This window comes from Telopea speciosissima, chromosome 6 (assembly GCF_018873765.1).
Source record: "Telopea speciosissima isolate NSW1024214 ecotype Mountain lineage chromosome 6, Tspe_v1, whole genome shotgun sequence".
Classification (NCBI taxonomy): Eukaryota; Viridiplantae; Streptophyta; class Magnoliopsida; order Proteales; family Proteaceae; genus Telopea; species Telopea speciosissima.
Window position 1 is genome coordinate 34,414,528 of NC_057921.1, and position 12,905 is coordinate 34,427,432.

Here is a 12,905-nt window from a genome sequence, read left to right on the forward strand (position 1 = left end):
CCGACTTAGGGGTGGTGACTGAGCTAGTGGAGCAACCCATACCATTGTTATGTGACAACAGGGGAGCTATAGCACAAGCAAAGGAACCAAGAGCTCATAAAAGGAATAAGCATGTGGAGCGGAAGTATCACTTGATTCGTGAGATCATTCAGTGTGGTGACATAACCATAGCTAAGGTTGACACGATAGATAACTTATCTAACCCTATGACTAAAGCATTGTCTCCTATTGTTTTTGAGAAATATGTTGGAAATATGGGGATAAAGTTTATGGGTAATTGGCACTGATGTACAAACTCTTTTTGAATTAATGAATTTAATTTTTGATTTGCATGATCAATTGTTGTCCATAGGTATTCATACCTAAAACTATTCACCACTAGGGATGGGACTGGACATCCTGTTCAGCATGGTGGTCACACTTTGTGTGCTTAGGAAGGTTATTTTTCCAAGACACAAGTGTGAGTGTACATACGGTGTGTATATTGGACTGGATCACTTGAGAATTTCACATGTAGTGTACTGTCAGTTTATAAAGAAAATGAGATTCTCTTAAGTAGTTCTTGATTGGTCCCTTGACCTGAGGGGTCCTTATCGTTGTATTTAGATGTTGTGTGTTTTGGTGCATCAACGGTTGATGTCTCTCTGACTATATATCGGTGCATGTAAGTACCGTGGTCGTCGGGACGACGGTTCCTCAGCCTTATGGCGACAAAGATTGGCTTCGATGAATAACGACGTATCATTCCGATATATCATCATAGGGATTGGGATCATTCTTTATAAAGAAATGGAGTCGCCACCTAGGGTTAGGGCCTAGGACCCAATGGGTGTAGCCCCATCTGGGGTTAGCGGAAAGGGCTACGTGATTCCATATGATCTGGTCAGAGATTTAGGGTAAGTAGTCAGGTTACGAGGGTGGGAAGGTGTTAGGCACCCACCTCGCTCAGATAAATCGGTCTTTCTACTAGATGCTGATTTTTGAATATTCTCTCTTAATAATATATCTTATACTAACATGTAAGGCTAAGTTATGATGCACTAATCATGATAAAGAAGGAAAAATCATTTACTATGTACACTAAAACGAGTTACTTTAATTGTCTACATTATGCCAAAAATAATGAGAGGAAAAGAGACAGATACCTGTCTAGAAATGCAAGAAATAAATGAAAGCGCACCGAGGGCAAAATATGTGATGTCCCACGGCTCAGGTGGAGACGGACGATCAGCTTGTCTCTCTCTTGTCGGATAGAATGAGGCTATACGAGATGAGTTTTGTCACTCAGACTTCGGGCAGAGTAACGACTATATAAGAGATTTTTGTTATTTGTATACAGACAGAATAACGGCTGTGAAGGGAGTTTTTCGTTATCCGTACACTGATGGGATAACAATACCCAAGAGCAGAATCGCTCTATGCTTGGATGGGTAACCGAAGGATCTACCCAAGTCGAAGAACTCTACTCACTCACACACTCAAGAGGGAAAGACGAAGGAAAAAAGGGTGAAAAGGGGGCAAAACGAGCCCTGGAGGGTCTCCTTACCCGAGAAAAGCTTGTCTTTTGGGGTAGGGGGACTCTCCTATTTATAGGGAGGGGTCCCCTCTCTCTCCTGGCTAGATAAGTCCTCCACGGCGCCGTGGAGGTGTCCACGACGCCGTGGGGGACTTTTCCACGGCACCGTGGATGGCGTCAGCAAGCTGATGTCACACCCCCTCGTGGCGCCGTGGAAATCCAGTACACATCCCCACGGTGCCGTGGAAAGGAGCCTACGGCGCCATGGAAGCAGCCCACGGCGTCGTGGGAAGGAGTCCATTTCTTTATGTTTTTTGGGTTTTTGGCTCCCTTCTGACTCTTCAAAAAATTTTCTGTCGGGTGGGAGAGGGTGAGCAGTACCTCCTTCAGCATTTGGTAAAAGGGTCTTATAAGTCATTTTAGGGATGTTAGGGTCATTCGGTTTAGATGTAGGGACAAGAGTCCTTCTTGAGAGAGATATCGATGTCTGTCCGTGTCCTGTTGTCATCATCGCCGGGGGGTGACAAAATTCAGTGTCTACAGTGCACTGGATTCACAGTATCTAACTGTATTCGAAAGAGATGCCCAACATGGAATCCACAGCCCATACATTGGGAATATGTTGAGGAGAGTATTCTATACAAGATTGGATACAAATCCAGATCTGGTAGCATTTTTAAAATATTTTTGAAATATTTTAAAATATATATTTACAAACCATTATCTATTTTCTTGAACATTTAGTTTGAAATATTTTTCCTCGGTCCAACCAAGGTAATTGAATCTCTCGATCGGTGTATCAGTCCATCGAGGATTAATAATCTCGAACGCATGCCTTATATTGAACCATACAACATTGTTTTGTAGGGGACTAATGGGTGTCTTAACTACTTACCTTGGGCGTTCATTGTTACACTCTACTTGGCATCTTTGGTGATTGGACACTTTAGAAGCTTAGTAGAATCCCATTGCAATCCTACCCCTTTCCTTTCGTTTCCATTCATTTACGCAGCATGGTTGATCATGATTTCCTTTTCGTGATCCTCTTGTAAGATTGGATCTTACAGTAGGATGGAGGAGATTGTTAGAAAAGGAAAGATGTTGGTTCAATATTGGATATTGGACCCAATATTGGATTCCTCTAGCAATAGGGATTTCTCCTTGGTGGGAAAGATTAGATGGGTTGGTGATTGAGTCCCAATAGGAAACTCAATATTCCTTGCCCATGTATGTTACCAATTTGGGAGTGAGCGGGTAAATCACATATATTCATGAGATTGCCAAAATTTAAGAAGCACTCTCTCATCCTTGGAAAATCGGTGGAGCACTCCCCTCCCTAGTACCGTTCTCTCTCCCTCTCCCTCTCTTGGTGTTTGATCTTGGAGAAAGCTTGGGTTTTGAGAATCCTTGTGTGTGGAGGAGTTGGCTTGTTCATGTGGGAACACCAAGCTTTGCGTAGTGCGTGAAACAACTGAGAAAGGGCTATCATCGGTTGGAGCTCTTGCATCTGTGAGACTGTAGGTAACGATTGATTCTCCTGTTGTTCTAGATAATTTAATAGTATTCTCCATTGATAGAATAGATCCTACCACGCTTCCGCGGATCTATGTTGATCGCCTTCAAGATGTTGGTTGACTCCTCCGCAGACTTAGTTGTCATGAGATATTCATCTACAAAGATCTGATGTCTTGCTCCAAATCCCCGAAAACCCGTTGTAGCAAGCGTAGGTCTTAGGACAGTGAACTGAAGGTAGATCATCATCAATAGAACATGATCACAGTCGGAGTTTGATCATACTTAGGCTACATCTGCTCCAGAATTTTCTAATATTTTCTTCTTTTTTCAATGTCTCTTCACTTGCTTGACTAAAATAGGAGATGTATGATTTACAGATTTACTTCAGTTCTACAACATGTGGGTATCCTTAGTTGGAATGTCAGTGGGTTATCTCTAGGCCTTCAAGTTTTTCATTCGCTCTTACAAGCCTGACATTGCTTTTTCTCTTTGATACCAAGATTCCTGATGTCCAAAAATGTCGAGATTTTTTTTTTTGGGTGATAAATTTAAGTTTACAGTCTTTGGCTTTTGTTTATGGAAAAAGTGGTGAAATTCTAGGTGAGAGACCTTGGTAGCTTTGTGGCTAAAGCTGATAGTATCTCCGTTCTTTTCTGGAGATGGAATAAAGATGTTTTTGGTAACATTTACCTATTGAAGGATAATCTCCTCAGCTAACTCCATTCCCTTCAGCATTCCCAATTCTTCAAGGGAGATTCTATCTAAGCTCTGCAACCCATCTTTTGGAAGTAGAAATCAAGCGCTCCTTATATTTGTAAAGGGGATAGGAAAACTCACTATTACCATGCAATGGCCAAGTCCAATCTTAAGAGAATACCATCAGAGGCATTAGAGATCATGGTGAGACACTCATTGTGAACAAACCTATAATTACTTGTTTGTTTGCTGACCATCTTTTCGGAGGTAAACACTACTTCTAACCCGATTGATCCCTCTATGGTATAGTCTCTAATTTCCTTGGTTATCGGTGCTGAGGTTAATGTTTCTCTGATCTCCCCTATCCCTAGAGGAGATTAAGGAGGTTATTTAACCCCCTCCCCAATATTAAAAAAAAAAGAAGAAAGATTAATGAGGTTATATTTAAATTTAGGGAAAGAGAACGCCACCCAGTGGTGCAACACAAACACACAGGGGCATGCAAAATGACCACTGCATCCCCTAGAACCCCAGAAATGACTAGGGGTGTGGCGGTTATTTTGCGTGCCCCTGCGTCAGGGCGTAGGGGCGGCGTGTTTGGCACAATCGGGTGGCATCTTTTTTGTGACAATTTTTCCCCTGTGAGTGTTTTAGAAATATGTCGGTCCTCGACCCTGATCTAGGTGAGGACAAGGTGGGTGGGCTGGCTGTTGGTAGACGCGACTTATGTGCATAGCAGGGCTACTGGGCGGTGGTAGGCGCTACTTGTGCCTGCCTAGGCTAGGCGTGCTGGCTGTAAGCCAGTGCAAACTTGACTTGGCGCCCATGTGGGCATGGGGCCATGCCCATGGGTGTGGGGCTGGTTTTTTTGGGTCGGCTTGGGTTGGCCACCTAGGTTGACTTGCTTTTATTTACTTATTTTTTCTTTTCTTTTTTAAAAGATTCTATTTTAAGGGTCCATGTTAAAACATTGATATCTCCCAATCTGTGTGGCCAATTTTGACATACCATATATCGCTGCAAATCTGTGTGGCCAATTTTGATGTACCACATATCGTCACAAAGATCTCGACGCGTAAATTCCATCCGTAAGATTAAAATGGCTAGATTTTCTTAAAAATGGCATAGAAATTGAGAAAATGCAGAAAATGGTGTTTCACATCAATCAAGGTCCAAATGATACTAGAATTACACGAAATTTTACGTGTAAGCACAATATGACCGAATAAGTTCATCCAAATGGTTTCAGGTCACATTGGATGGTTCGTATACTGAGAACCATGTCAAGGTTAAAACAGTCATTTTCAAAAAAGTTATCCGATTTGATCAAAACTTTACGTGGAAGCTTAATATGACCAAATAAGGTTATCCAAAGTATTTCAGACCAAATTGGGTTGTCCGGATACCAAGAACTGTGTCAGGGAAAAAATGGTCATTTTCACAAAAAGTGCTAGATTGAAGTGAAATTTCACTTGTGGGTTTATAAAGGTTAAATAAGACTATCCTAGGGGCTTTGGCTCTACTTGGGATAGTTTGTTAACAAAAAGTGGGGTAAGGGTAAATCGGAGATATGTGGCACGTCAAAGTCGGCCACACGGATTGTGAGATATCAATGTTTGAACATGGACCCTTAAAATAGAATCTTTTTTTAAAAAGAAAAGAAAAAAAAATAAAAAATACAAATGCGAGTCATCTCGGGCCAACCCGAGCCGACCAAAAATGACCAACCTACACCAATGCGTAGGGCCCCATACCCACATGGGTGCTAAGTCAAGCCTGCACCGGCCTACAGCCAGCAGGCCTAGAGTAGGCATGCACAATTCGTGCCTGCCAGTAGCCAACCCACCCATCTTGTCCCCACCTAGATCAGGGTCTAGGACCCACATAATTCTAAAACACTAACAGAAGCAAAAATGTCACAAAAAACATGATTTGGAGCTCGAAAAAATTAATGGAAATCAAACACAGTGGGAAACATGTTCCCTAAATTTTTCAGAATTTTAACACTCATGTGATATTTTTTACGATTTTTTAACTAAAAACAACCTCATTTAGCTAAAGAAAATACATAAAAATATATTAAAAGAATATAGAAAACTACCCTTGAAGCGTGGAAGTGTCTGGGCTCAGTTTAGATATCCTTGTATAACCCAAATTGTCTCCGAAAAGTGCTGAAAGCTGCTCCAAGTGTGGTTGCTCCAAATGGCAAGAGTGGTGAACAAGGGGTATTTACAGAATTGTATGGCTATAGGAGCATGATTTGGGATGTGGCTAACAAAGTTTGAAATATGGGAGAACGAGCTTCATGAAGGTATTTTACCATGAATTTTCGAGGTCTCCAACTCCTCCAAAATGCAGCCTATTTATAGGCAAAAATCTGTTCGACAAAATGTCTTAAAGACCTTTAAGGCATCAATGGCAGGGGACAAGATGGATGGGCTGGCTGCTAGTAGGAGCGACTTATGCGCACAATAGCGCTGCTAGACCGTGGCAGCCACGACTTGTGTGTGCCTAGGCTAGGCCTGCTGGCTGTAGCCAATGCAGGCTTGTCTTTGCACCCTTGTGGGGATGGGGTCATGCCCTTGTGGGGGTGGGGCCATGCCCATTGATGTGGAGCTGGTGATTTTGAATCGACTCAGGTTGGCCCGAGATGACTCACTTTGTTTTTATTATTTGTTTTTTTTTTTTCTTTTTTTTTTTTAAAAGATTCCATTTTAAAGGTCCATATTCAAACATTGACATCTCCCAATCCGTGTGGCCGACTTTGACGTGCCACATATCTCCGTGAATGCCTCGACATGTATTTTCCATCTGTACAGATGATGTGGTCTTATTTGGAACATTATCTCGGGATGTTTCTAACGAGGATTGAGAGTGGGAAGAACGAGCTTCATTAAAGGTATTTTTTTCATGAATTTTTGGTGTCTAACCCTTCCAAATGATAGAATATTTATAGGCAAAAATGTGTTTGATGAGATTTCGCAAAGACCCTTGAAGGCATTAATGCAGGGACAAATTGGGTGGGCTGGTTTTGGCAAGCGAGACTTATGCGCACAACAGGGCTGCTGGGCAATGGCAGAGCGCGACGTATTTAGGGTTCCACTCCATCCTCTCCTTCCCCTACAGTTTCTATTGCTGAACACACTTCCATCGATGGTTTGGCATGACTGACTTGGTCACCCTCATGAAATTCTTCTTCGGTTTATGCTTAAGGAAAATAATATGCCGTGTTAGTCCACACGTGTGCAGTCTGTTTCCCCATCCTGCCAATTAGGCAAGGCTAATCGTCTTTCTTTGCGTGAAATGCATAGTTGTAGTCTTTTTCCTTTAGATCTTATTCATAGTGATGTATGGGGTCCCTTCCCTAATTTTCTAAGGATGGTCATAAGTACTTTATTATTTCGTTGATGACAATACCAATTTTATCTAGTTTTTTTTTCTGTAGTAAAGAAATCTGATGTGTTCCAAACTTTTATTTCTTTTCAAGCTCTTGTTTAACGTCAATTTTCTCACAAAATTAAGACTGTCCAAACTGACTGGGGGTGGCGATATCGCTCTCTCCCCGTCTTTTTCACCAAATGTGGAGTCTCTCATTGTTTATTGTGTCCCCATACCCATGAGCAACAAGGATTTGTGGAATGCTGCCATCGCCACATAGTTGAAACCGGCCTCACCTTTCTTACTCATGCCTCGATTCCCCTTCATGACTGGCATTTTACGTTTGATACGGATGTCTATCTCATCAACCGAATGCCCTCTCGTGCTTCAAACCGCATTTTCCCTTTCCAGCTCATCACCCACAAACGCCTCGACTACACCTTCTTGCGCATTTTTGGCTATTTATGTTTTCCCCTCCTTCGATCTTACAATAATCATAAATTGGACTTTCATTCCAAACCTTGTGTCTTTATTGGCTACAACCCCTCTCATACAGGTTACCGGTGTTTTGATCTCTCCACAAATGGCATGTATATAGCTCGCCATGTTTGGTTCGATGAGACAGTTTTTCCCTTTAAATCATCTCTCCTTGGTCCCCCTCCACCAATACCCCCACCCCTTCGGTCCCTTGGGATATTCTACCAACTCAGGTTTCCTTAATCTTGCCAACCCCGGTCTCTACACTGCTACCATTCCCCCTCCTTCCCTTGCGCCCTCTATACGTACCCCACCCACGATGCCCCTTTCGCTGCCCTCTCCCAATATCTCTACTGGTGGCACCCCTGGCGCCCCATCTACCTCCCCTTCCCCTCTTGGCCGCCTCCGCTCCTTAGTGTACCTTTACAATTCCAACCCCGTGGCTACCCCTCTAGCCCGCACTCATCCCATGCAGCTTCGTTCCTACACCTCCCATGCCTTGGTTGCCCTTACTATCCCTCCCCTCATCGAGCCCACCTGCTTCTCCCAGGCTCACCAATCTCCTGAGTAGCGGGCAGCAATCTCCTATGAATTCAATGCCTTACTTAAAAATGGGACATGCTCTTTAGTGCCTCGCTCTTCACACATGAATTTGGTTGGGTGCAAGTGGGTTTACTGGATCAAGCGCAAGGATGATGGTTCCCTTGAGCGCTACAAGGCTCGCCTAGTCGCCAAAGGGTTTCATCAACTTGAGGGCTTGGACTATACTGACACTTTCAACCCCATGGTGAAACCAACCACTCTTCGTTCTATTCTTGCAATCACTCTCTCAAGGTTGGGCCATTCGCCAATTAGATGTTCACAATGCCTTTCTCCATGCATCTTTTCAGAAGAGGTATGTATGGTTCAGCTGCCTGGGTTTGAGGACTCTTCCAAACCTAATCATGTCTGTAAGTTGCATCGCGCTTTGTATGGCCTCAAGCAAGCCCTCTGGGCATGGTTCCATCTCCTTACATGCTTCTTGCTCCAATTAGGCTTCACTGCCTCTCGTATAGATCCATCTTTATTTATTTTTTGCAAGGATCCTTTATTGATCTATGTTCTCATTTATGTGGATGACATCATAGTTACTAGCAACATCTCCAATAAAATCACCACACTGCTATCAAAGATGGCTGCCGAGTTTTCTATTAAAGATCTTGGCCCTCTTCATTTTTTCTTGGGCATTGAGGTACTTTCTCATCCAAAAGGCTTTCTTCTCTGTCAAGGCCGTTACATTAAGGATCTTCTTGATCGTTCCGGTATGCATGATTGCAAACCTATAACTGCTCCTATGGCCAGTACTCCCCCCCATCTGATTTAAGGGGTGCTCTTATGGACGATCCTACTAGGTACCGCTTCATTGTTGGCGCATTTCAGTATGTTACATTAACGCGCCCTGATGTAGCTTTCTCTATCAACCGGGTTTGTCAATATATGCATGCTCCTACTCCTTGGGCTATGGTCAAGCGTATCTTGCGCTATTTGAGGGGTTCTATGACTCATGGTTTGTTACTTCAACACTCCTCCAATCATTCTTTACAAGGATTTTTTGATGCAGACTGGGCAGGTAGTGACTCTGGTCATTGCTCTACAGGTGCCTATGTCATTTTTCTTAATTTTATGGAATTCTCGCAAGCAGAAGACAGTGGCTCGCAGCTCCACCGAGTCTGAGTATAAGGCGATGCCTCCACCGAATTAATTTGGTTGGAGGCTCTTTTCAAGGAAATTGGGTTCCCTCTCAAAGTTCCTTCAGTAATCTGGTGTGATAATATTGGTGCAACGTATTTGTCTGCAAATATGGTCTTTCACGCCCGCACTAAACACATTGAGATAGATTTCCATTTTGTCAGGGAACGAGTTGCCAATCGCCAGCTCTTTGTTCAATTTATTTCCACCTCCGATCAAATCGCCGATGCACTAACAAAGGCTCTCTCCACCGTGCGGTTTCAGTTTCTTTGTGACAAGCTGAAGGTTCACCAGATTGACTCTCCATCTTGAGGGGTTGTATTGATATATGTCGTTCTCTATCCAAATCAGTCATAGTATTCTGATTGATTTTCAATAGGAAACTCAATCTTTTCTATACAAGGCAACTCTATCACATAAAATATTGTATCCTACTCAATCTCAACTTGTATGGCAAGTTCCACGGTTCTCTTGTAACTACTTGTATATATAATGTCTCATTGAGACTGTAATTTTATGAATGCAATACAATATTTCTGAAAAAAATGCAGCAGAAAACGCTGGACAAGTGAAGACTGTCGTAGCGAGAAATTAGTTTGAGGACGTTGATAAAATCGAAGAGGAAGCCGTTAACATAGAAAAGAAGTATAAAGAAGGGAGTGGTTGGTGTGTGAACTTTTGGTCACGCTACAATTTGAGCAAGAAGTCTGTAGAACTCAAGCTAATGGCGAAGGATAGGCTCGACAGACAATTTGTTTTGGCAAGGCAGCCTTCTCTAAAGACGGTGATGGAGACACCAACCAACCCAATAGTCAAGAAGCAACCATCAACTCAACGCCTGTTGCAGCAGATACTTGATTTCATAGGTGATCCAGAAATCAGCATCATTGGGGTATATGGTATGGGAGGAGTGGGTAAAACCACTCTGACCAAAAACGTAAACAATCACTTCAAAGACAATCCTCGTTTTGAGATTGTGATAATAGTCATACTGTCTGCCTCTCCCAACATACCAAGTATCCAAACCAGTATCAGCAAGCGCCTCAGATTATCAGATTATAGTGGGGCTGATGCATTGTTCGAAGCCCTACAGAAGAAGAAATTTCTTCTAATTTTGGATGATGTGTGGTCCAAGTTAAAGCTTGAGGATGTTGGAATACCTCGCCCAGCTCAAAACAACAAAGGTAGCAAGATTCTTGTGACGAGTCGAAGTCAGGATACCTGCACTGATATGGATGCTAGAAAAACAATAAAAAAGTAGAGCCATTATCTGATGCCGAATTGTGGGAGCTCTTCGTTGATAAAGCTGGCGAATATGCCGCTGCTGTTGATATAAAGCGTTTTGCTTAAAAAATTGTTGGAAGGTGCAAGGGTCTTTCTCTCGCAATTGTCACTGTTGCTCAAGCAATGGCGAATCGAAAAGAAGTCGGATCATGGGAGAACGCCTCAAGGGAAATGGAGCTCACAACCACAAGGCTTCGAGGTATGAAGGAAGAAGTATTTGTTCCTTTAAAACAGTTTTGATAGATTGGAAAATGATACACTTAGGAGTCTATTTCTTTACTGTGCCTGTTTCCCGAAGACTGTAACATTGGGAGATTTGGCGAGATACTTTATTATTGTGCTGGAAAGGGATTAATAGATGAATTAGGGAGTTGGGAAGCTGCTTGGAATAAAGGAGAGGGTCTGATTGAGAGCTTGAAAATTGCTTGCATGTTGGTAGGTGAAGAGGAAAAAGGTTGTGCGAGGATGCATCATTTAATGCATGAGCTTGCACGTTGGATTACATCTTCAGCCTCTTACACTGATAATAGTAGCCTCAACAAGTTCTTGATAAAGACTGGTGAATCAGTTAAAGAGGCTCTCCACAGGCTCTTGAGTAGGTAGATGCAACAAGGATTTCACTAATATATACCCAAATAGCGGAGTTGCCTGAGTTGGGAGAGAAGATGTGTCCAAAACTAACCACTTTGCTCTTGAGGGAGAATGATGTCCATTACTTGACTAAACTTACTTAAAATTAATGAATTATTATAGAAATACCATTACTTGACTAAACTTACTTAAAATTAAGATGAAAACATCCACCATGATCATGTCATGTATGACTAACCAAAAAGGATCTTGGTGGATTCGAACCACCATCCCCTTAGAACATGCTTGAGACATGCTCATGTTCTAAGTGCTCTACCAATTTGAGCTAAAGACCAACAAGTAGAGTTTGAAGTTTACAAGTAACCCAATTCTTATTATTCATTGCATTCAATTTACTTCTACAACTACATCTTAAGGAGACCATGGTTTTCTTTACGATCATAAATGAACATCTCTGCATGTTGTGCTCGAGTGTTTGAGTGTGTGGGCAGCAAGGGGTGTGGGTGAGTGGGTGAGTGTTTGTATAGGCAGTTCAAGACTCGTCATCTCTCTGAGCTTACTAAGGTATTCAACCAAGGATATTTTACCACTATTATATAATCTCTCCTTTATCCTTCATAAAATTCTGGACCAAATGCTTCTACTTCTATTTTCAATAGTTCTACATAAGTTGCACAGCTGGACAGAGTCCTTCACAAATTGGTTGATTCATTGACTTTGTCTATATCCAGCTCTGTGAAGCCAGTGGAAGTTCTCTTGGTTATGGATTTTCATGAATCATGAATAAGCCCAAGTCTCAGGGATTCCTCAGATGACAACAAAGTCACTGAAGGAACACTGGCAATATGAACAAGTATTCCCATAGAATTCAGGCAGAGAAAATTGAAATCCTTGAAAATTGTATTGTGGGTTATTTCTCACCATTTGTTCATTATTCACATCTCAATTAATTTTTTTATCAACCTTTCCTTGGGAATTTTCTGTTGCCTTTCGTTTTCCTCTTTTTCTATTCTGTAAATTGGAATTTTATTCTCAAGTCTGAAAGAGTAATCAGCAATAAATTTCTGTACTAATCAAAAATATACTAAACAACTTCGAAGTTCAAAATTCAGATGCAAGTACACTCCTGCTTTGTGATCAAAAGACTGCCTAGGATGGGCTTTGGGAGAGAGGTTTTTGTGAAGCTTGGGGAGTTAAATATCACAAGAAGCAGTTCGATGGGATGACAATTCTGTTTTTAGTTCTAGAATTCCAACCCTCAGTTTTATTGTAGGCTTGTGTTCGTAGGTGAAGCATTGAAGGGGTTTTACAGAGAAGATCTAAAGAGTATCAAGTTGACGGGTGGAGTTGCTGCAGGCAGAGGCAGGGGCAGCCTGTAGTTGCCAAGAATGGGCCATTAAGTACAAACTGAAGTTTAGGAGGGAGGATTTACATGCGAGCATCATAAAGAAGGAAGCATTCAGTAAAAGAAGCAGAGAAAACCCATAAATCCGTCCAACAACCAAATATCCATTACTAGTGACCAAATTTTATTCCTTTTTGCTTTTCACTCTCAGCAATTTGAATAGAATGCAAGGTCTTAAATAGTCTAGAAAGTGGATTTGAGCCTCTCTGTGTTCAAACTCACACACTCACCCCCACCCATTGCTGCCCCTACACAACACAGTCACACACTCACCCACCCCTTGCTGCCCCTACACAGTCCCCTGTTCTTCCATTT

The 12,905-nt window shown here is 42.2% G+C and overlaps 1 long non-coding RNA gene across 1 annotated transcript; it reads left to right on the top strand.

Moving 5' to 3' along the window:
• Positions 1–4,152: 4,152 nt before the first annotated feature.
• Positions 4,153–12,182, top strand: LOC122664864. The gene is made up of 3 exons (XR_006333389.1): positions 4,153–4,164; positions 11,717–11,749; positions 11,917–12,182. It is a non-coding gene; the product is annotated as an uncharacterized LOC122664864 (long non-coding RNA).
• The last annotated feature ends 723 nt before the right edge of the window (positions 12,183–12,905 follow it).